The sequence below is a fragment of the Lathamus discolor genome, chromosome 10 (genome assembly GCF_037157495.1).
Source record: "Lathamus discolor isolate bLatDis1 chromosome 10, bLatDis1.hap1, whole genome shotgun sequence".
Taxonomy (NCBI): domain Eukaryota; kingdom Metazoa; phylum Chordata; class Aves; order Psittaciformes; family Psittacidae; genus Lathamus; species Lathamus discolor.
In genome coordinates, this window is record NC_088893.1 from 17,450,213 (window position 1) to 17,474,937 (window position 24,725).

The 24,725-nt window shown below is 39.4% G+C and overlaps 1 long non-coding RNA gene across 1 annotated transcript; it reads left to right on the top strand.

Moving 5' to 3' along the window:
* The first annotated feature begins 1,812 nt into the window (after positions 1-1,812).
* On the top strand, positions 1,813-22,482 carry LOC136020018 (uncharacterized). Its single transcript, XR_010615162.1, has 3 exons — positions 1,813-1,885; positions 10,829-10,895; positions 22,159-22,482. It is a non-coding gene; the product is annotated as an uncharacterized LOC136020018 (long non-coding RNA).
* The last annotated feature ends 2,243 nt before the right edge of the window (positions 22,483-24,725 follow it).

Here is a 24,725-nt window from a genome sequence, read left to right on the forward strand (position 1 = left end):
GGGCCACCATACAACCTATAGAGGCAGCAGGCTGTCTTTTGTATGGAAGGATAGGTATGTTTTATTTCTTTTCTTGCTCTCTGTGTGAGAATGCCTCTCCAAATATGCTGGTAAGCTGCAAATACATACACCACAGCTATAGACATTGGATTTCCTGTATGGTCTGCCTCAGTCTTAGGGTAATTCAGCCTGGGACTTTTTGGAAGACATTGTGAGACTGCTACCAATAGCGAGAAAATCACAGTGGGTGTTCACTTCGGGAGATCTTGAATCTGAGAACTGTGATTTAGTGTTCGAATGGCAGATTTAAGGGACTGAATGAGACTCAGACTATGGCTCTACTGATAAAGATATGCTGTGTGTGCATCAATTCAGCTCAGGATTATGATTGCTCCTTTAAATATATATTACTCTTTTGCCAGTGAGGTACTACTCTGATTTTCTCTGTTCTTTACCTGCATTAGACAATTAAACAGAGTCCCTTCATGCTCATGAATTAAATTACTGTGACTTTTTTGCTCACTTTTCACTGCCTTTCATTTATATTCTTCCTCCTTTTGCACCATTCTGCTTGGCCACCTAATTCCCACCCTTTCTGGAGCTTCTGGGCACTGTTCTCTTTATCTCACTCCTTTTCATTCCCCCACACTCTTTATTCATTTTGTGGTGCTGATTGTACTTCGTTAATAAATATTCCACACAATGTCCTCCTTTCTAGTCTCTTCCCACAGTATGAAATCACTATTAATCAGTCTGTCTGTGCTACTCATTATTCATAAACAGATGCATGCCATAGCACTGAGAACAGGCTATCTTGCTTAAGACCATCCTAGATCTTAAAAAAAAGAAAGATAACACTGCAACATGCTCAAGGCTTTGAAAAACAAGGGAAAGAGAGGAAAAACGGATCGTCATATGAACTAAGAACTTTCCATTCAGAAGCCTCATCTCAGTGTCGACAGTCAAAACCGTGCAGTGGTCAGAGGATAAGAGAAAAAATATCCTGTTTCTTTCTTCTGAAAGGATGTCATGTTCCTATATTCAACAACATTCAGTTTTGGTCTTTACTTTCCATGCCTTCAGCAGTCTTGAAGCACAGATAAGATAAAAAAAGTGATGTTATTGTGCAGAATGTGATCTAGTGTGAGTGGAAAGCAGAGGAAAAACAGAGGCAACTACTGTACCCACAGAAAATTAAAAGGAAATGAAGGTTGCTTGTAGGCTTTGAAGCAGTAGCTTGTTTTCACCATCTTGCATTTGTTTTCTCAATCTCTCGTTACTACACCTCCACTCCTGTAACTAAGTATATAACTTGTATAGACAAACTTTATATATCTCATTGCACAAATGATACACTCCAGAACTGTTGATACTTGAGTACTATAAAAGTAACTGGAAAAGAGTTATTCACTCAGAAATGGACTTTTGCAGTCAGAAAGGTTTGTGTGTGACTTCAAGGTTAAGGCTTTCAGTGTCAATTGTTGTTATATGGATTTAGTTAAGTTCCTTTTAACAGTGAGGTTACCCCTGAGTTTAGTATTGCTTCTCATCAAGGACCTAGCAGAAGACCCTGAGGTTTTGGGGCAAGCTCTTGCATTTGGGGTTTGGTGTGGACCTATCTTTGGACCATAAACCCTACTCTTAGTAAATTCTTTCAAAATCCAAATCTGAATCACCTGCCTCTGGGAAGTGTGTAGTGATTGGTAGCCTTGGTGAACCAAGCCTTGATGAGGGGCTTTGCTCTTCAAAGCGATGGGGATTGGGGTCAAGGTTGTGTTTGTTCCCTGTTCTTCTTTCTCTTCAAAGCCACCAAGTGAGTAGCTGTTGTATTGTTTCTTGAACACTAAGAAAATACATACAGATGCAGAAGATTGTGCTTTCTCAGGTAATGATCTGACCTGAAAATCTTTGCTTTTGTGATAGAAGGATTTGGCCCCAGTGTCTGAAGGATGATAAGGTATTGACTACTCAAGGGAATGTGATATGTAAGATTTCAATAACAGTGTTGTTTGGTCTTGTATTGTTTATCACTAAATGTGAACAAAGTCTGAGTTTCAGTAACTAAGTTAAATTGCCTGTTTCAAATGCATTTGTTTTACTTACAAGAGGTGGGATGTGTAAGAATTCTTATTTTACTGAAGTGATGGATGAAAAGATGAAAATCTTACCATAAAGTGAACTAGGCTGAAGTTCTTTGCATATGTGCAGACATTAATTGAATAACTGGAGCAAAATTATGCTTAACACTGTTGTTGCATGACCATTTTAATGAGGGGAAAAAAAAGTGTTTGCTGATGTTAGTGCTGAATAATCAATGCTGAAAATTGAAAAAACCTTATGACCAAATTAATCTACTTTATTACCTGTCTTTGCTTAGTTAGTGTGGAACAGTTCGTTAAGAATCTTGCTTGACTGAAGTAATAACAAATAGATGTACGACACTGATAGAAGACTCTGAAGGACTTAATGTTACAGGATTTACAGTCTTTGGTTATAAACTGTAACTTCACATGAAGCAGAATACTTTATATATTTGAAACCCCTGAATTTTGCAGTGTTATTACCACTCATCTTGTAAGCAACGAGCATTGTTCCTCATCTGTTATGTTCTCTGTCACTGATTAACTTGACATGGTCATTGTTTAATTATGGAGCCTCACAAACTCTTAACATCCTTGAATAAGGAAATATCTGTTGCCATCCTTGGAGCAATTTGTTTTGATAAAGTTGATGAATTTTCCCAAGTTATATGTGTGGTGAATTATATGTGTTTATTTCTCATAAAATGCTTGGATATTTTCATCTCTATTTCCTTGTTCCTGGCCAATTTTCATTTGGGTATTCTCCATCTGAACTCACACAACTGTTGCTGTATTGTCCTCTGGCAGAATAGCTTCTCCAGTGATTACAATAAAATCTCAGGGTCTGGTATAACCTTCAGCCTTTCTGTGACAATGGATTTTCTTTAAAGCATCAAAAAGTGATCATGCATCAGAAAGTGACAGCTGATTTTCTTTGGCCTGAGAGTACAGGATTTGGCTTTGTAATACTTGGCTCAATGGTTCTTTGTGTTAAAAATCGCACAGCACAACTGTACAGGTTGTTTTAATAGGTAAAGTTACTCTACGTGGCATGTTCTCCATGTTTTCTGTTGGAAAAAAAGCTATTGAAACATATCCCTGTTACTTCTAATCTCTCCTCTCCGAAAGAAACTTGTTAAAATATATTTTCCAGGTATCGATTTATATTCCTTGCATTGTTTCTGCCACAAGATTGCAGATACCTATGAGTTTTATCTCTTCCTTGTAAAAATAACGGTTATCTTTCCTTCTGTAGCTAAAAATGGAAAGCAAAATTTAAGTTTTCAATACTAAATTTAATCATTACTAGTCTCATTTTCTTTTAGAATGGCTTATTTCTAACAGCATGGCTCTAGACCAAGTCACAGAACTACTGTCCCTGGCAATTACAAACTCATTTCTCACCCTGCTTCAACCAGATTGTAGTTTTCAAAGTCAAAAAGGTGTTTTAGAAACACTTTTGATCTGCAGGGATGAGAAAATGGAAACTCAATTAGATGTATCTCAGAGAGGATTTTCTTGGTCTGGGAAACGACAGCAGCCAGACCCTGTGGTTTTACATAGCATTAACTGTATATTTAACTAAAATTAAGAAGCGTATACTTCGATTATCTAGTTTAGGACTTAAAAACAGGAGGAAAAGAAGACAAAAAGAGTAAATACGACTGTATAAGACAGGAATTATCCAGGTTTCATGCAGAAAATACTCTCAGTAATTCTTGCACACAGATCTCTATCTACACTATATATATATATGGTTTAGATTTGAAGAAAAGCAAATAGGCTCAAGTAAAATGCTGAATTGTTCCCTTAAAATCTCTCCCAAGCTCTCTCTGGTTCTGCACTGATCTTCTTAATGCTTCCCATGGAGCATATTGCTAGGGAATTGAGAGCTGCAGCAGTCCCTGTGAGCTGGTGGAGCAGCAACAAATGCTTTACTTGGGTAATTCCAGAGCTAACCTGCTTAGCACGGAGAGCTGAAAATGAGTTGTGAATGGAGAGATGTTGATTGAAATGTCAAAGTACTCGGAGCCCTGTGGAGCTCCAGCAGAAGAGGCTTTTGCAGCAGAAGATTGTTTTGACAAAGGAGTCCCACTGTGTGAATTTGCAGCTCTACCTTGGGTTGAGTAGCCCCATATTAGATTCTTCAAAATGATCTCACTGCTCGGATCCTATAACATTGAGAGTATTGATCTGAAGCCAAATTGTTCTTCCTAACTACAAATGTGCTCTTAAAATCAATATATTCATATGAAGCAATTGGCCTGCTTTGTGAGCTCTGAAGTCCATTCAGGAAAGAGGGCCAGGTTTCTGTACTCAGAAGTTCAAATGCAGAAATGAAGCAGCACATACAGCAGAAGCCAGGGGCATTATATGCAGCAGAAACTAAAACAAACTGAGCTGAGGACTCTTTGGGATTGGTGGTGCAGCTAATAAAGCCAAAGATCTGGTAATGTACTGTGTCTGCTTTCTAAAAAGGTTAACTGAAACTGTTGATGTGCCGAATTTGCTGCAGTGACCCTGAATAATGCAATCAATTGGGGGTTTGATCTTCTAGCTGAATCTGCTCTTTGCAGCGAAACTTAAAAATGTGTTTTCTTCGTTTCTTTTGAAATTAAAAATGGAAGCAATCTTGACATTGATCAAATAAGAGATGCAAACATGCGTATGCATTTTCTTGCATGGTGGTTGATTGAGATGTGGAGCCAGGAAATAGTTTGTTGTATCTGCACTGAGGAGTTGGAATCGCACTTTATGTTCATCTTCTCTTTGATTTACAGAAAATGATGAACTCAGTGCTTCATGGAAGGAAGGATAAATGAATGCATTCAGTTGTTTATCTGGGGCTCTTTCACCCCTGTATATTGAGGTACTAGCTATAGCAGGCAGTTCTGCTCCCACCAAGAGCATGCAGAAAAAATCTGTATTTGGAGTTTTATGCTTTCTATTCAGAAAGAAGGCATCTTCCCTGAGGAAAAAGAAGCAGTCTTGGGGGTCAGAAAAGTAGTGCTCGTGTCATATTGAGAGATCAGGTGTTTTAGGGATTTGAGGAGCAGCTGGAGTCTACATGTTCCTACCATCTCTCTGAATGCCCACAAGCAAGGTGATAGGGTGAGCAATGATACAGCTGTTGGTAGCTGGTTTCCAGCTGTGGCCCTCTCATCTTCTGATGGACCTTGGTTATCAGAAGGTGCTGCTGAAAAGAGGGCTGTGTGTGCCTAACCATATCATGAGGTGAACAGAGTGTCTGTGTCAGCAGTGTGTGCTGGTCCCTGATGTCTCACGGCTCTTGCTTGGCTGTGGATCAGGGGAAGTGTTGAAGGAGGTGTTTGGGCTCTCCAGACAGGCTCCCTGCCCATGCCATGCAGAAGAGCAGTAGTTTGTGTGTGTAGCAGGAGGGGTGGGTACAAACCAAGCCCATTTCCATATTCACCTCTGGTTGATAGAATCATCTGGGGCTCTAAATTGCTCAGAGCAATGGGTGTGCATGGCTTCACAGTCCCAAGTTAGGTGAACTGGAAGTTTTGTATAAACTCATTTCTCAGGTCAGGTTATGGGGCTTCTTCAGCATCATTTGAACTCCAGGAAAATTCATTACTTACCTGACTGCCCAAGCTGCAAGCTATCACCATAACAAATTCTTCTGAACCTGGCACCTCAGCTACCGGTGTTCAGGAGGAATGAGCTATTATTTTTTATATAGTTTCAATTTGGCACTCAAGGAAAACTTGATAACAAGCTAATAGCAACTTGCTGAAGGAAACGCTCAATCACAGGACTGAAAATGTGAGTTACAGATGCAAAACCTAACTGTAGACTTTCAGCTTTGCTCTCACTAGCATATGGGTGGAAAAACCTGTACCACTGCAAATTATACTGGCATCTTGTCAGGAACTTAGAACCTAGGCTTACTTTAGATAAAACAGGGAAAGCAGAAGTTGCTCTTCTCTCATATACAGAAGCATCTCCTGTCCAGGGCAGAGACCCTAGCACACAGTTCCCCATCTTCAGACCCTACAAAATTCATTTCACCCAAATGAATGCTTTTGTGTGGCAGGAGAGCTGCATTTTAGTCCAGTTTGAAACTTGAATTGGAAAACAAAGAGTTGGTCGTGTATTTCTGGATCTCTCTATTATTAGGCTTTGTCTGCCTTTAAATGCTTCTGATAAGCTACAGGAAATATGAGCCCACCCCTGCCTTCCTCAAATCACATCTTGTTGCAGGGAAAGTTCTCTAAGCTTTGGGCTTAGCTTGGCTATGATATATGCCCCAGTTTGGATGCTTTTCTCAACTCATCCAAACATCCTGCATCAGCCAAAATTTACTTCAGAACTCTTGAAAGCAGGCTGTCTCATGAGCTTTCTAATGTTTCTGGCTTCCAGACGGACTGGAAATGCCATGGAAACAGCACTTATGGCAGTCTTGCTCCCAGCACTCAACATTTGAGAGGTAACAAAAAAAATGACAAATTAATCAAAACCAAACTTTTCAAAGCTCAGCAAAGATTCAGATGTGGGTTTAGGGAATTCTACCTTTCCCTGTGCATTTTTCATTTAAGAAGTGGTGCCCACACAGAGTTATTCAGACTTGGAGATTCAATAGTGTTCAGTGCTGGCCTAAATCTGTTTGCTTTAAAGGTGGTGGGTAGAGCTCGGATTTCAGTGGGAGTTGCATATTTTGAAACTCTTGCTCAGACAATGTTGTTGATCAAAGGCACTTCCACCCTGTGGTTTAGTGCTCCTAAAGCAATGTGCATGGATGATAATCGTTTCACTGCACTGCCTGCTGCATGGGCTCTTCAGAGGAGTACATAGAAATCAAGCAGTTCTGGCTACTTAAACCTGTCAAGGATTTTGCCTCCTATTGGTGTCAAAGAGAGGAAATCAAGGCATTGAGAATTTGTCATAACTTTTGAGAACCTGCAAGCTGAGCTGTACTCCATCGAACGGCAGGTTGCTTAGAACTTGAGAAAGACATCAGGGCACAAATAAACCTAGGTTATGGAAGTTTAAATGGGTTTTCAAGGGAAAGCAAAGTGAAGAGCGAGCAATTTGATGAATACTGTGTGATTCTTTAAAATCCGTGTGAAAGTTGCTTGTTTCTCCACTAGAGCTTTCTGCTTCCCACACACCTTGCACTGATCTTGGTAGCATGGAACTGGCATCAACTTTAAGCAGAGCAGTGTAACTTGCACCTAGTTGAGAAATTTGTAATCTCTGCTGGCATGATGAAGATGGGATATAAATGGGAATGTCTTTTAAAAACCAACAGGGAACACTTCAGATGTGGGGCAACACTTAAGTAGAATCAGGGCAGTGCTAAGGGTAGGATCTTCCTAGTAGCTTGACACAAGCAGAGGCAGCATGAGCTTGTGCATCTTCACTGACTTCTCTGGGATTGCTCTGGTTTGCCACAGCTGTAAGCCTGTTACGCCAAAGATACCTTTATGTTCTATGGAGAATGAAAACATCACACTTTCAGGCACTGTGACCTGCCAGAAAGTGCTTTGTAACTGGAGGATATTTTTTTGTGGGGATATTGGGAAGCTGACACTCATGTAAATCAAATGCTTTGTGGTGTGAATGGTTCCAGTGGTGTTTGGGAAGGAGTTGAGATGCTGTAAGTGAGAACCCTAAGTGGGTTTGGTAGAAGCTGCACACACACACGCTATATTCTGCTGACCCAGGATAACTTGTTTGACTGACTCTCCAAGCAGGAATTCTGGATTAGACCCTATTGTGCTGTGCAGCTCCATACCACTTGCTTTGCCGAGGCCTTTAGCCATCCGCATGGTACATCATGACCCAAGGTGTAATTCTTCTTTCATACTTATTTGGCGTAATGCTTGCTATTCCAACCTGAACATCCACCTCTGCTTGTTCAGGGTGTCATTTTAGGAGAAACAATTTGTAGCAACGACAGAAAAGCTTTTACAACTGATTGATGTTGAAATAATTTAAATAGCTTAAATGATAGAATCATTGAATAGTTTGGGTTGAAAATGACCTTAAAGATCATCTAATTCCAACCCCACTGTCATGGCAGGGGCGCCTTCCACTAGACTGTGTGAATATTGGGCTGAAAGGAAACTGAGGATTTGGGGCAGAAAATGTTAGGTAATGAACATTACCTGAGTGACTTAAACATTTAAGTTTTATGAATAATAAATAAAACTGGCTCTGAACAACCTTTGCCTCTTTTCTTTCCCACCATTTCTAAGGATAGATTTGTGTAATATTTACTTGCTCATAGAATTCAGAAGTCAGGGTACCTTAATGGAAACCTTTGCTGTACACTAGATTTACATCTTTGTTTTGTTGCTTATGTTGCCAGTATTCATGACATATAAGACCTGACTTTCAGCTTAGGTGAACTACATGAATGAAAATTGCATTCCAAATGAAATTTTGGTTATACAAGGGATTTTTTTCCCTTTCGTGGGGTCATATTTTCCAGAAAGGTTATATTTACTTTCAAAATGCTAATTCATTTTCTCAATTGAATAAAAAAGTCTTGGAAATGTTTGTATGTAAATTTCAGTGGGAAAGGTCATGAGAGTTTGTCAAAGTATACAGCTCTGCACTCAGCTTACATTTATTATACTTTTATGTTTCTTTTTAACCTCAAATATCACATGGACAGAGAAAGAGGAGGAATGAAGCATTCATGGTATGATATTACAGATCATTAATTATAATGATGTGATGTTATCCTGCATTTTGGACCTGGGTTTGTCATCTTAGAGCAGCACATTTCAGTCTTCAAGAATAAATGTGCCGTACCAGGCAGAATCCTGCTTGGCACTGTTGCAGGCGTGACCTGTCTTGCAGACTGGTGCCCATATGCTGTTGGAGAACTAACAAATTCTTTGAATCAAACAGTTGTCAATAATTCAGGAATTGCAATAAACATAGAAATTAGTTTCAATTGATGCAATTCTGAGGTGTCCAAGCTGTATAATGATACATTCATTTATGCTAGAAAGATTTGGGTGACCTTTTGTCATCCGAAATATGAGAACTGCTAAAAACACACGATCACTGCTTTAGGGTTGGGGTTTTTTTAACAGTAATTTGGGCTGGTACTGCTGAATCACGTAATGATCTTGTAATCTCATTCCAGTCCAGCTAACTCCTGAACATGCGTGTAGTGCAGACACTCTCTGTGACTGCTTATCTGCTGAACCCTGAGGTTATGAAATGCTAAATCACAGCCAGAATGCTTAGTACCTCCAGAGATCTGGTCCTTCACCCCAAGGACATTACAGTGCAGAGCTGCAAGTGCTACAACTGTGATTTTGTTGGTTTGTTCTGGCTTTTTAAGGCCACCGTTGGTATTCTCAAAACGTCTACTTTTGAAGCTTTTTCAATACCTCCAGGCTCTCTCCTGCAGTTTTGCAGGGAGGTGATTAGTTACAGCAACTGGAAAGGGCATGGAGATTTATTCAGGCATGGAGTCAAGAAGTGCAAATGTCAAAAAAAGAAGCTGAAAAAAGTAAATGTAAGAACAGTCCAAAAGAGAGCAGCCATGGTAACAAGTCTGCAGTACGATGTATTCTGCAAACACCATCCTGGGTGGTGATACCTTCTGGAATTTGACATGGATCCATAAGCTGCTTTCTCTCTAACTGTGTTGCAGATAAAGCCTATAATGCAGCATGGATTTAGGGAAATGTCTCTGCCCAGTGGATGTGGTGGTTGATGACTGAGATGGAATGTAATTTATGTTCTTACAGTTATATATTTGGGAGGTTTACATAAAAGTGAATGGAGAGATCAAAAAGCCACAGGTCCATTATATGTGAAAGCTCCCATGCTTCAGGTTGCTATCACAAGCATTGTTTCTCAAGAAAACTTGACGTTGTTCACCCTTGCTAAGCACCTCTGAAAAGAATGATACCTTCTGAGATATATAGCAGTGACTGTGAGAGCAAACTTTGCTGTTCTTAACCACAACTTCCATATACTTGATCCTCACAGGACATGGGTCATGCTGTCTTCAGAAAATGTGCATGGTACATGCGAAAAAAAAATCATGCTGTTTAGTCTGCAATTAATTAATTTAAATAGATTTTTTTCTTTAAAGCATATTTCATTATTTTACAGACAGATTGACTGGTTAATTGTTGGCAAACTCGGTGTGTGCTGTGTGGGAGGGTGTGTTTCTGAAAAGAGAGGTTTGTTTTAAATACTAAATTCCAAAGCAATTTTCACAGGAGGAAAGCAAATAAACCATATGCTAACTCACTGCCTCAGCTGAATTGACTTTTGTGGGTATATGAAGCTGAGCTAACAACAAAAGTGTTTCTTATGGACAATGCTGAGCAGTGTTGTACTGTGTGTTTAGGAGATGAGAAAGGCAGAGTCTTAGTGGACACAGCCCATTAACCCTGTTTTAATGGCCTGTTCTTCAGTGGGACCTAGCAATGCCTCTCTACCTCCTTCATCTCATCCACACCAGTAGCTCCACCTCTGACAAGGCTGCACATGGTCTAATTCACTCCAAGGTCAGGTTACCTGTCTCAGACACCAACTTTTGGTATTCTGGACACTATCTTGAAGTCTAAGAGCAGTAGAGGTCTTCAGTGCACCTCCATAGCAGATCAGGAGGTAGATATTTTCCAACATCAATTTAACATAGAAGTTTAAGGAATGTCTCTGTTTACCCTGTTCTGCTGCATGGATGCTGAAATCTCTGGCTGTTTTCAGCTACTCATTCATTATTCTGCCATTTCCTATTTATGCAGTTTATTCCATCTTCCACCATCTGGGCTTACAAACTTACTCTGTCAGCATTTGCAGCTATGAAGACAGGTAAGAATTTGAGGTCTTTTGCTTTCTTGTGCAACGCAAGGGTGCCCGGCGCATGAATTTTTAACCATTTTCTCAATCTTTACCAAGCTGGACTGAAATATTTTTAGTCTGTGTGAAACCTTGCATCTGCAGTGTCACCCAAGCAAGAACAGGGAGCACAGTGGTGGAATCGGACGTGCCTAAACAAGACCGTGGACCACTAATGCACTCAGATGCACGGATGGGAGCTTTTAGCCTGAAATTAGAAGTTTATTTTGTACTGTGGTGTTATTTCTTGCATGATTTGAATTGATCTGAAGTCCGTACTTAAATGGATACAACATTTAGCACTGCAAAACTGAGTAGAAAAACCTGACTTTAAAGAATGAGAGATAGAGATGTAAGGGGCAAGTGCAGTACTCTGGTGCAACTGGAAACATCTGCAGCCTGTGAAAGCCATAGTGACAGAAAGAAACTCCTAAGAAGAGAGTGTTTGTTTGTAGCATTAGTCATGCTTCATTATGTTTCATTAAATAGATCTATAGTGAAAATCAAGGATAAACTTTTCATGTTTATTTCAATGCCATGCTTATACAAGCACAACTGAAACAACTGGAGCATGAAAATACGTGGGATTTTAAACTTATGGGGTGCTTAACTCTAACACGAGGTTTTTCTTGTGAGTTAAAAGATATTTCCATATTTCACTCCTGGTATTAAGCAGTTCTGGCAATCAATCCCACAGGACAATATTGGAATCCTTCATATGGAATTTCAGTATTTCAGAGTTAGCTGGGTCAGGAAGCAGATCGTTTCTGAGCACAGGATTGTTTCATTGTTCTTGTAATGGCCAGTTCTAGATTATTTACAGCTCTGAAAGCCATCCTGTTGTTTTAGAGGTGCTAAAACGTAATTCCTTAACATGTTTGGATGGTGCATGTGCCCGTGGGGGCCATTGAGAATCAATTTCTTGAAGCCTTGTGTGAGATTTTACACCAAAATGGAAAATTTATGCTGTATTGAACCACATCTTCCTGCAGATTAAAGGTGGAGAATAATAGTTTTATTTTTTGCTTCTGCTTGCACAGCAAATGGAAACCTCTGAGAAACAAATTAAGTGTATCCCCCATGTAGCACCACTTTTATGCTCTTCAAATTTCCAAGAACTTTGAGTTGTTAAGTTTTCAGACTTTATGGCTGAGAGAAAATCAGGGAGAGTCAAATCCTTTGGAAGTTTCGTTGAAAACAGGATTTTAGGCTGAAAACCAGTAAATAATTTTGAATACACTGACAGATGCAGCTTGGGATTATTTTCAGGAACAAATTGTCCTTGATACCTTTATATAGCTGCTGACAAAGTACGAGTTAAGCTCAAGTGACAGGAAGTCTCTTTTAATCTTTTCGATACTGTACTTGTTGCAGTAATGCTTGCGTTGGGGAGGAGCAGATCACACAAGTCCTGCAGTCCCAGGACAGAAGAGTCTCAGAACTTCATCTTATATCTTGTGTTCAGGTGGCAGTAAAAGATCAAATTATCAGCTTCCAATTCATGTGACAAGGTTTATACCTTAAAAAATCACTGTTCATAAAAGATTTCATTAGGTGTTGTGTTGTCTGCCTCTTGGGCTTATGGTCTGGTGTTGAGCAGTGATTGTAAATGAAGTTCTTGTCTTTGTGTCATCACATTGTATTAGATACATCATTGACTCTATGGTGCTTTTTTCTGTAGTTATAAATAATTGGAAGGATGTTTGTGTGCAGCTAACTAAGGAAAAACCTATAGAGGAAGGCAAGAAAGGAGGAGCATTGATGCAAAGAGAAGCAAAATCAAACCATGCTTGAAAGAGTTACAGATGATCCGTCTGCTCCTGGTTTTTGTTTTTCTGGGTTTGCAAAGGACTTGATATCTCTCTCCTGGACACTGAGCATGTTTTTCTGGTCTAATTGCTACACAGGGCTGGTAACTGTACCTGGATTTATGTCTACAAATAGTTTCAATGCTAAGAGTCCTACTAGAGTTTTGTATGGGTCATACCATCAATTCTAGCTGGAGACACCACTGCTTAAAATCCACTTTTCCTGAAAGCAGCAGAAAAGACATTAGGAAACTAATAGTGTAGCTATTTTCTTTTAAGATTGAAAGCAAAGAGCAAAAGTCAAGGCCAGAGGGATGTTTAGAATAACCAATGTGATTGGTAACTTCTTTGTTCTCCTTTGTTGCCTTGCTAAGTTGTTTTAAGATGTTTCCTGATCCTGTCATCTAGGTTTAGCATGCAATTCACCTTATGGAAAGCAAGGAATTTTCCACTACTGCCAAGCACTGGGAGAGCAGTTGACTGAGGGTGGGGAAAGGCAGCAGGGAGAAGGCAGTGTGTGGCACCATCCTCAGAACCAGGACCTCTTTGGGGAGGGGAGGGTTCACTAATCCCTGACAAATAGTTTGAATTGCCTTGGAAGGGCACCAGTAATGCCATTAAGACGAAGATAAGTATAGGTGCTCAGTGCTAATCTCGTAAAATCTCTGATCCTGGAAAAAGAGAAGAGGGAAAAATCAGTGGAACTGAGATGAAATTTTAGTTGGGCCTCAGTGCACAATCTCGGATCTGAAGTGCCCTTCTGAAAGCGGCTCCTGGTCTTGTGTGGATGGAAAGCTCTTCATTAAGTTTTCTTCCAAATACCGCATAAAATGAGCTACGTGAGGATACTGTAATTTTGCTCTAATTTAACACTCCCATTCCCTTGACTGTCCTGAGTCCTGCAGTTTAGTGTGATGATAACATTTTAGGAAGTGCTTTAAAGGTGGCAAGATAGGCAGGGATTTATTGGCAGATAGATTTTGTATCCCTCGGCATCAGATTGTGTCCCTGCAGTAAGTGATGGGCTTCTTGGCTATGCTGTGTCCTTCTGCTTCTTGTTCATCCCCACTTGATACTCCCTTCCCTTCAGGGCTAAACAGATGTTGTCACTTCAGATGCCAAACAAAAAATGTGGGTCCAAAAGGAAAGTAAAAACTGGAAAACTCCTTCATTTTGATGGCCAAAAATAACTTTTTGAGGTTCTTTTATTTTTGTTGCTGTTTTCTTTGCATTTAGCTAAAATGCTTCTTCCTGATCTCCCAAAAGTTTGATTTGGAGACAAGTGAAATCATTTGTTCTGTTCTTACTTTTGTGGATTGAAGTCTTATGACCTTTTTTCTTTTTCTTGTTCAGATTTTAAAGTGTTTTCAGTTTGAGGCATGTGAAATGCAGCCTTTTCAACCCACTGGAGACAAAAGCCCCCTATTCCTTTTATAAAGTTATGTCTTTGATACAAAAAAGAGCACTGAATCTCCCTTATTTTAACTTGAAGTTACTCTCAGCTGCTCTGAAAAAGCAGCTTTTATTTTTCTACCATTTTGAACCTTAAGATCTGTAGTGCAGGGAGCTCTGTACACAATAATAGAAATAATAATAATAAACCCCCAACAAACAAAATCAACACCCTTTTTAAGGTTTAACTTTTTCTCGCTGCCTAGATTTATGCTGCTGAACAGCAAGGACAAAACACAGCTCAAAGCTTGCAATGTATACACTACAAATGCAATAGGTGAAAGGGAAATTTGGATACTGCAGCTGCAGGTGGTGAGCTTTGACCTCTAACTGCAGCTCTGAATGCACATTATGATTCAAAAGATATCACCAAATCCTTACAGTGGCGGTACCCCTGCTAGGCTTTTTCATGCTGTCTTTAGGTAGCTGCTAGAAAGCACTTAGTCCGCCCTTACTCTGACCCTCTGTCTAGTTATGAGTCTGCATGAAGAATAATTAGATCTTATTTAGTCTTTGGCAAATGAATGTGTACAAGAGAATTACAAGGAAAATACAGCTTTTTCCTGTGAGATTGCCACTCTGAATGAAAATAACCTCTGCTGAAGAGAGCATCTGCAAAGAGAACCACAGAGATTATCAAAGAGAATCTCTCTTTTCTGAGTCATTATATTTTTGCTCAGAATACAAAGAGCAAACTGGCCTGCTGATGCTTGACTTTGACTTAGTTCATTACAGGATGCTACTGGACTATTCTTGGAAATGCTGTACGCATATTGAAGGGTTAAAACACACCGTGAGTGTCCAGCCGTGGTTTCCAAAGCAGATAGACTGCTTTCCAGAAACAGTTCTGCTTTCCCCCACCTAACAAGAGCACGATGTTGATTTGCAGGTGACAGTGCGGGAGGTGCGCTGGCCCTCCGGGCAGGGAAAGCCTTTGTGGGAATGACGCTGCTTTGTTTGAACCGTAGGTACTTCCCACAGGCTGGTTTCTGGTGGGTGAGAGCTTATGTGGGAGAACACTTGGAATGTGGAAGCTGAAAGCTCAACAAATCCAAACAAAATGAAAAACCTTTGGGAAAATACAGCTAGGAGGAAGCAGGTGTGAGAGCTCTCACTTCTTCTGCACATTGACTTCCGTGGTTGATAGCTGCTTCCAAAATACAGTGTTGAAAGTGTTTCATTGGGTATGAACTTGGGCTTTCTGGGTACAAGCTTAGCACACAAATCCCTTCTCCTTTTTCCTGATGGAACTGCTGCATTTCCTTCCCCTCCCACCTGCATTCTTTTAATTCAGCAGCTATGTGGTAGGGCTGCCAGATCTGGCATTTAGGACTCTATGGAATGCTCTAGCTAGTAGTAGTAGTTCAGTAGCATTGCTTTATACTGCATAATGAGCTGTACTTTTATGGGAATGAACGTACATTTCAAACATAATTCAGAGGAAAATGGGGTTTTTATATTTCTTTTATTGTAAATGCAACCATTCCCTTTGTATTTGCAATTTTGGTCTTAACACAATAATAACAACTTCAACAAGAGCGACAAAAATTGTTGCTTTACTCCATTCTGAGGGAAATATAAAGTTATAAGCATGAAATGAAAGCTGTCTTGGCCAATCTCTCAGGCAGAATAAATTCCAGAGCTGAAAGCAAATGAGTGAATTACAACTTATATTACAATTTCCTCACAGTCTTTACCCACACGATTAAAATCAAAACAATCTTCTCAAGAAATGTAGGGTTTTTTTCCAATAAATAGCAAGGGTTCACATTGTGAAAAGGGCAGTTGGCCACTGCAGTAAGATATTACCGTGTGTGTTAGAAATTACAGTTAGTTTGGTTTCTTACTCACAGCTTATATGTGTTTATTAGTTAAATAGTCAGTACATTTAAAGCATTTATAGTATTCTGCTTGATGTACCTAATGCCAAGCTTTGTTCCAAAAACTGTGATTATGCAGAGATACATTAGAAAAACTGTGCCATCTCCATCAGCTTTCATGCCCCCTCTGAGATGAAGGCACATCCCTGTCTGAAACTCTTGTTTGCCTGCGTAGAAAGGATTAAGTTTACTTTACATAGTCAGATGTACCACGGCCAGCTTAATTTTGTAACTGAATTCCCTCAGATCCGTTATTTTCATGCTCATTACCCCATGGAAATTAGTGGGAGTTAACATACAATAAGCTCAATAGATTAACAACACAGCATTTGAAATGCTCTGCGACAGCTAGTTTGGACCTGCGCTGAGAGCACAAGAGCTAATGTTTTCTTTTGTTGCAGTGCTCAGGGAAGCAGAGATGAAGTTATCAGGATTCACTATTTGGATGCCATAAAACAGAGATAAAAAGATAAAAAACAGGTCTTTATAGAAAATATGTGGGGTGATAACATACTAGTTTAACAATATTAGTGATAGAACATTTGCATGGATGTTTGTTGTTTTGAAAGGCTTTCCTCAATCTGTGACAATATGAGCATGTTACACATGGAAGAAGGCAGCTGCATCAAGGGATAAAGCAATATAGATGACCTATGTGACAGTGAAGGATGGAGATAAGCAGTTTGTATCTTCACCAGGACTTCATGGAGAAGTACAGAAACCATCTGCATCCTAAATCATTTTGTACAGCTCTACAGAGCAGTTACTCAGTTAGCTCTTCTTCAATCCTGTGTGTGGTATTATTGATCAGAATCCCTCGCTCAGCTCAGGAAGTATTGGATGTCCCACTTTCTTCAGAATCAGTCTGCAAACCTTCCCAGGGACACATCTGCTCCTTTAATTTGTTACCTAGATGAAGAATTTGTGAAGAAAATTAGGGCTGGAATGAACTTTAAGCATCCTAAATTGATGTTGTTGTGGTAGGAAATGTGTGTAAAACAAGTGGAACAAACCCCAACAGCTGTTTTAACCCTAAACTGTAACTGATGACATGCACAGGGGACCAGTCTGTGCTGCAGAAACAGTCTCTAGTTTTGATGATTTGTATCTGATGGAAGTGTTCTTCCATGGGTGCTATTTGGAAGATTATCAGTTACATTAAGGGGAAGCACTTGCCTATATGAAGGAAGGCTTCCCCAGGGTTCGTTTTGTATTTTACTTTCAATTATATATGCTGCATACAAACAGAAACCAGCTTCCTGAAAATTCAGAGCATCTTCTACTTAGTATAACCAGGGTACTTAGTGAGAGTCAAATATACTATAGTATAAACTAAATAGTGTATGTTTCAGTATTGAAGAAGTAATTTACTTGCCTGGGACTTTCTCCGCTGTTCCCTTTGTCCTGTGATCTTCTATACTTTTATTTGGGAAGAGTCCCATTTAGGTTCCTCTATAGGTCTAGCTCATCTTAACTTCTGAGTCAAAGAAGATTGCATCTTCTCTCCTGAGCCTTTGCAGCACAGTGCAAGAAGCAAATTAGCTCTGCTTTTATTCCCAGCTCAGAGCTCACTTGCTTATTCCTGCACTGCTGCCATCCAACCTGTTTTTCAAGAGTCCCTAATGGCACTGACAGCCCTGGGTGACTTGGTGGCAGGGAGCGGATCTGTGATAGATGCAATAACCCTTAACCAGCTAACTTGAGCATTAAATCTAGCTGTGGTATGGACTGCAAACTTACTCTAAGAAGCAGGGGAAATAACCCAGTGGGAGCCTGTACCTGGTTTTATAGGCCCATTGCCAAGGCATCATTTGAACTTGGGCTCATCTGGAGTGACTTGCTCCAGGCTGTGAGGCAGTTAGTGGTCAGATTGTGGCCAGAAATTTGTATGCCTTGCGGTCTTGTTGTTTTGCTCTTGCAAGATCTTTTCTTAGTAGCACATATGAGAACCCTTCTGCTGAAATTCTGCCTATTCCCTATGAGGACATATTTTGGTTCCCTCTCCCTTACTTTCCCTGTCTCAAAGTGTTCCACTCATTTCCATTCCTATAACCAGCTGGCTGCTGCTCACCTGTAAATCACTGCCTTCCCAAAATTATCTTCTCTGGTTCTCTTTTCAACCTCTCCATCAAGAGCTGCTTTAAGCAAAGAGCAATGTGCTTGTTTTGAGGAGGAAATACATGAAATATATACTTCATGTAGCTTTTTGCTCCCTTTTTTTGGTGGTTAGTGGCATGAAACCAGGATTATTGCAAATAAAACCTGGAACCTGTTCTGTTTATTGCTTGCTCCTGGCTGCGTCAAGTATAGAGTGTATGAAATTCCTGTCACTTTTTTCTGTAACATCAGCTACATGATATTAAAAAAAAAGATCTTGGCAAGAGTTAAGATGCTCTGATGCATTTAAAAGAGCAAAAAAAGGTTGTTTTTATATTCTTCTTCTTTTTTCCTGTCCAGCTCAGGAAGAGGATCCTTAAAATCAGTTTCCACTTCAAATGATCATGGCTATATACTTATAAGTGTATAGTCTGGTCTGTAGTAACTGATGTGGGGAAGTGTCAGTCTGTTTGCAAATGCAGCTGCTGCTGTTGAATATAGTGAAATCTTGAAGGGAAATCAGTGTAATCATGACCTTATTTATTTATTTTTTCTGCAAAGCAGATTTTTCTCATAGCACTGCACAGCTATTAGAAATAAGAGAATTTAATCCCTTTTTCATTACCTAGGCTGTGTGTGTGGCGAAAGGGAATTGCATTGCAAGGAAAAAAGTGATGTGTCTAGTTACGAACCTATAATCAAGATCTAGAATATTAAAGCAGTTTTATGCGTTTTCCACCTCAGTGACCCCAAGAACCAGTTGGGGTTAGTGCTGTTTGACAGAAGAGATCCATTCAAGCTCAGCTTCCCAAGAAAATCTTAGAGCTACACTGAATGTGTCTCCCCAGCAGACTTTGGGAGTGGAATGAGTCTTTCTTAATAGCAGCGGTAGCTGAGGCACTATTACTGCACATATGCCAGTCTTAAATATGTATTTTCCGCAATAGAGTTACAACACATTAAATGGTGTTTTCACAAACGAAGCACTGTTGTAACAACAAGCAGGCTCCATAACATTGACATACCATACCATGAAAATATGCCATGTAATATGAATTTTTTTTGAGTGGACAATATTAGCAAAGAGGAAGCATTATTTGCTTGCCCTTGGAAACTGTGTTTTCACCTGACATATTTTTCTGTGAATTTTAGTCTGTTTCACTTTTATTTGGTGATTTACTTTAAAATGGTACTTTTTCTGCTCTTCACCCTGTACAAGTACTTTGGGTGTTTGCAGTAGCACTCACAGCTTTAGCTGCAAATGAAAATAAGACCAAACATGCCCAGTTTCTTGTTTCTGCAACAAAGGCTGAGAATGCACTGAAATGCCTTTATTCAAATTGCCGTGTTCAGAGCTTGTTTCTGTTTTCTTGACTTGAGGCGCTACTTCCATTCTCACTTTTCTGCTTGAGTGAGAAGATGACTGATGGGAAGGTGAGCAGTGGTGGAACAAGGGTTGACATCTTGGAAAACTACCTATTTATTTGCCATGTAACTGCACAGAAAACTTTCAAACACAAAATTATTGTAGGAAAGCAAAGTTATGAACACTAGAAAATATTTCCATCAGTCACCTAAATCCTGGGTCTAGCTGATGGTTTGATATTGTTATGCTAGTGAATAACAGTCTCTAGTGAGTGCAGTGTATCAGCTCTGTCCCATACATCTGCCATCCTGCCTGGGTGAGGTCCAGATGTGGATTGCCTGGATTTAAGGACTTCCATCTCCCTTTGTTTAGCAATACTTTTTGCTACTTGGTGAGGGAATTGGTTAGCCTCTGGATACCCTTTCCCCTTCCACTGCTGCAACTACATCCCCTTCCTATAGAAGTGCAAAGCCAAAACAGGAAAATAGGCAGAAGGCTGCAAACTCCTCCTAATCCCTGCCTCTGAGAGCAGTGTCTAGGCAATATACCAAATTTTTACTCATGCTGCCTGGGTAATCCAAAGGTGGATTATGATCTACCTCGTGCCTTCTGGAAACACCATGCCATGGGCATCTCTAGTCTCTTCTCATTTCACCCTAAAATGTGTCTTGAGGTGGTAAGAAAAATACTTCTCTTTTAGGTTTCTAGACCATCGCCTCTTACAGATTTAATCTCAGCACCTCCACCCTGAAATATTAAACTTCTGTTCTTACTGCTTTAAAGTAACACATCATATACATAATAGTGCATCAAGCTAGAAAAATATTACACAAAGAAAGCAGAATAGCCTTAATTGAGCAATTTAGTCTTTGTCTAGTCAGTGTGATTAACTCTTGTCCCTGTAACCCCTGAAATGATAACGCCAACAAATATTGCAAGGCATTTTCAAATCAAATGAAAGGTTCCTTTGATTACATTAAAGATAACACATTTTAGAACTGTTCCTTCAGGAGCTGTTCCTCACCAGTGACGGCACTGATCAATTTGCCTTATCTTTCCCTGCAGAAGCAGTCTTTGAGTTTCCTTGAGTCATCATTTGATCAAAGTGTATTTGCAATAGGGCGATTGGAGCGGTTTGAGTCGTCATCTTAATGTAAAGGTCCTAAGGGAAAGAAGAATGAGACTGCGCTTATGCATAGGGTAATAAATTGATATGAGTGTGTGGATAATTACATGTAGGTAGGAAAAAGCAAAAGGTTGGGGTGGCGGGAACATACCCTGTTCTTAAAAGGCTTGATAAAGAGCTGTTTGGATTGCTATGTTTCCAAGAAAACCGAATCAGGACTGGTAATTAGGGCTCTCCACAGGGGTTTGCAGGAGAAGAGTGACTCCTGGGTAACAAGGGCAGGACAGAGAAGTCAAATGCTCTTGTTTCTTCTACAATTTATGGTGTGAAATTTCCTTCAGAGGAGGAAACCTGAAGTAGCATTGCCAGTGCTGGTCTGGTGAGCTTCGAAGGCATGGTTGGCTTGTACTCCCATACCCACACTTGGTTCACCAGAGGAAGCTCTGCAGTCCTCTGGGAGGATTTGAAGCAATAGCCAATTTCCTGATTTCCTTGTGTTTATTCTTTTGTATGCTGCTCCTCCAGTATTCTATAAATTCCTAGCAAATGCCATTTTATGTAGTTTTATAATTAAATACTTTCCTTTTAAGAGAAAAGCTCTTTAAAAGGGCTTGAAATGTCCAGAGTTTGCATAATTTACCAAATTAAAGAATTTAAAGGGATTGCTAGCAGTTGGTCAGGAACATTAGCTCTTGCTTTGTTCTTCAATGTTGGATGCTTAGGTTTTGATGTATTTCCGTGAAAACTCGGAAGCTTTTGTTCTAATAAATTTCCTTACAATAAAACTTTATGACTTAAAGATAGTTTCCTTATTAAGATGCATCTTCCGAAGCAGCTCAGTCAGCAGTCTTTATCGTATTTGTAAACTTTATTATCCATAAATAAAATCGATAGCAACTTCAAAGGATGAAAATTAGTATTAAATTATTATTAGCATAATTTATTAACACAGGTGTTGTGTAGCATTACGTTGAGTTTGATGGCAAAATTCAGAAAGAATGCAGCTTGTGCACAGAGCAAACCAACCAAAATCTTAAAATCCAAATAACATCCAGAAAAGCTTTAAACCCTTCTTGGTTTCCACTTAGCCACTTACCTTTTTCCCTCCTGGACTTCCTCAGCAAGTAAGTTACCTGAGCAATAACTCAGCTCAGGAAGCTTCTCCTTTTTAGTGAGTAAATAATGGTGCCTTTTTCCAATTGAAAACCTGTAAGTCAAAGAGCAGTATCCCGAATTTTGGGGTGTCTGAATATGCATGCTACGCGTGTTTTGAAACTTGTGGTCATGCGGAACAAGAGTTCACTCACTGCAGGTCTGCACTATCTTGTTTAGACATTTGCCTTTTCCTAAATTCAATTACATGTAAGCAAGATGTTCATTGTAAGAGCAAGTGTATATAGTATACATATGTATAAATATGTATGCGTGTGTGTATATATATATATATATGCACACACGGGCTTCTTCAAAGGAGACTAATATATCCTTGTTATTTATGTAATTCCAGTGCTAGCTGCAAGGACTTTGTCTCCTCTCAATGTTTCCAGATGCCCCCAGTCCGCTGGCATGGGACCACAGTCCAAAGCGGGTGATGCCTTCCCTGTTAAGTGAACTGAAACAGGAATCCAAATCTCCTAACAGCCCTTTTCAGAAGGAAAATAACCTAGTCCTCCCAATTACTGACATTAAATACTACAATGAAATGTCGGCATCTTTCTGCTGCAGAAAGAAAAATCATTTAAAACATATTCGGGTAAAATAAGGCAAGTTGGTCTGATATGAGCTGTCAGGTTACTTCAAAGCACAAAGGACTTCCTAGTAATAAAGCACGTTGAACAGAACACGAGTATAGAATTTAAGATGCAAAATAAAAGCCTTTAACAACTCTTTATAGCTTCGCTTTAAATTTACAGACAGTTTTGGGATGAGAAGTTCAGTATTAAGACCGTAGCTTGGCAGACACCAAGGATTTGAAATCTAAAGCTTGAAATTCTCATAAATCTTTCCATTAAGCTCTTTGACAAGTTCCAGAAACTCAGGCATTGGATCTGCTCCTATTTATGTGGTACCTGACAGTAGCTAATGAAAGTGTCCTACTTCCTCAGAGGTGTATAAGAAATGTAAATACTTTTGAGACTTCTCTAATTTGCACATCATATTTACTGATGTATATTTCAGTTTTGTACATTTATGCTAAATGAGCATTATGGCTTGGGGGGGAAGCCTGTAACATCCTACACTGTGCTTTATATATACTTTTTGGTGCAATTCTACCTAATTATTAGTACTCTCTAACATTATTCAGTATAATAGCCAAGATCTCCAAGAGGAGGAAAAATTGCACATTGTGAACATGAGAGCAATTTGTGCACTAACTTTGGCTTCCTCATGCTAAGAGATATTTAAACAAATAGCAAGCTTCAAGCATGAGTAATCCTGATGCCTTGGTAAATAATAAAAAGGAGAGAGGAATATGTGAATTTAAGATTAAGTATGCATTCTTCTTGATATATATGTTGTGTCTCATTAATTCCTATCTCTACTTGCAGACTACAACACAGATGACATTTTGATTATCAGATGCTGCCTTGTGACAAGAAATTGCAAATTCTCCCCCAAATGTGTTACTCTGTGGTACAGTAAGGCTGAAAGAGCCAAGGCTGAACAGGAATAACTCAACCACCTTGAATATTGCAGTGCAGCATTTGAGTAATCATGATGAAGGGATATACTGAAAATTCCTGTGGGGAAATGGGTTTAGAATGGGTTGCTGCTTCATAACTTACAGCATCTCACATGTTTCTTCTATCCCTTCCCCACAGGGTATGTTTTCACCATTGCTACCTGGATATAAGGAACAGAGGGGGCTTTTTCCCCTCTAACTCACTGAATTTCTATTTTTATACTGAAATTTTCCAAGTTACTCATGGGATTTTCCTGATGGAATTTAGTCATGTAGTTCCTCTTAAATTACAAAGTAAGTCCCCTGAGTCATTGAATGACTTTCCAAATCACAGGCTTGATGCTCTAAAATAAGTAATGATTTCGCTCAGTTTTGGTTCATCAGCACCCCATACAGCATATATTTTTCTTACCTAAAAAAAGGCAAATCAGATTTGCTTTCCTCTATGGGCAGAATTCTAGAAGGCAGATTTCCTTCAGAAGATATGACATGGTACATTGGATAAGCTTGCATAATGAAAGCAATAAATAGAACAAACGGGACTGGCTGCTGGGTTTTGCTGTTAGGCATGCATCCCCTATTCCTAAAGCAATCTGGGTGCACAAAGAAAGAAGCAATTGCATGCTGCTAAGATGACAACATGGCAACAATGTCTTTATAGAATTTTATCCTATAGGTTTCAGGTTATTATTTAGATTATAGTTAGCCAGAAACAAAATAAAATAGTAAACAGAAGTAGAATTAATATAATTAAAGCTGTATTTATTATCCTTGTAGAGGTGAAGGTATTTTGTCTGTGACTTATTTCAGTGACAGTTGCAAAATTCCAATAAACATTCCAGTTTTATTCCTATATTCAGGCAGATCAAGACAGTTTGGAGTGGATGCTGTTTCCAGTTTGTTACTTCTGTTAGAGTTTAAGATGTGCTATGTCATGTGGCTTATTATCTTTCCTTACATGAACAGTCCCCATTGGCCTCACTGGGATTGCTTTTAAGAGTCATGGGATAAATAATCAAGTATTCCTGATATTATATATCCAGCCCCATCTCTAAGGTCAACAGGACTTTGATACATCTCTGGCACATACACACGCAACAGTCGAATGAGGTTAATTTGTATTGCGTTAATCTTTGTTTATTGATGCTATTACAACTAAAGCAGAAGTAAAATTTGAAGAGGAATTTCCATGAATGAAATAATCCTGTAGGAGGGGAAGAGAAGTGCAAGTAGAAAACATGTAAAACAGAATGAAAAACATCCCAAATCCAGAGTTTTGATGTCCAATAAGCACTGACAATTAAACACCATAATATTAAACCCCCAACATTGTTCATATGAAAAACAGAGCTGAATGGGTGAGAACAATTAAAAGGTAAAATATAAAGCAT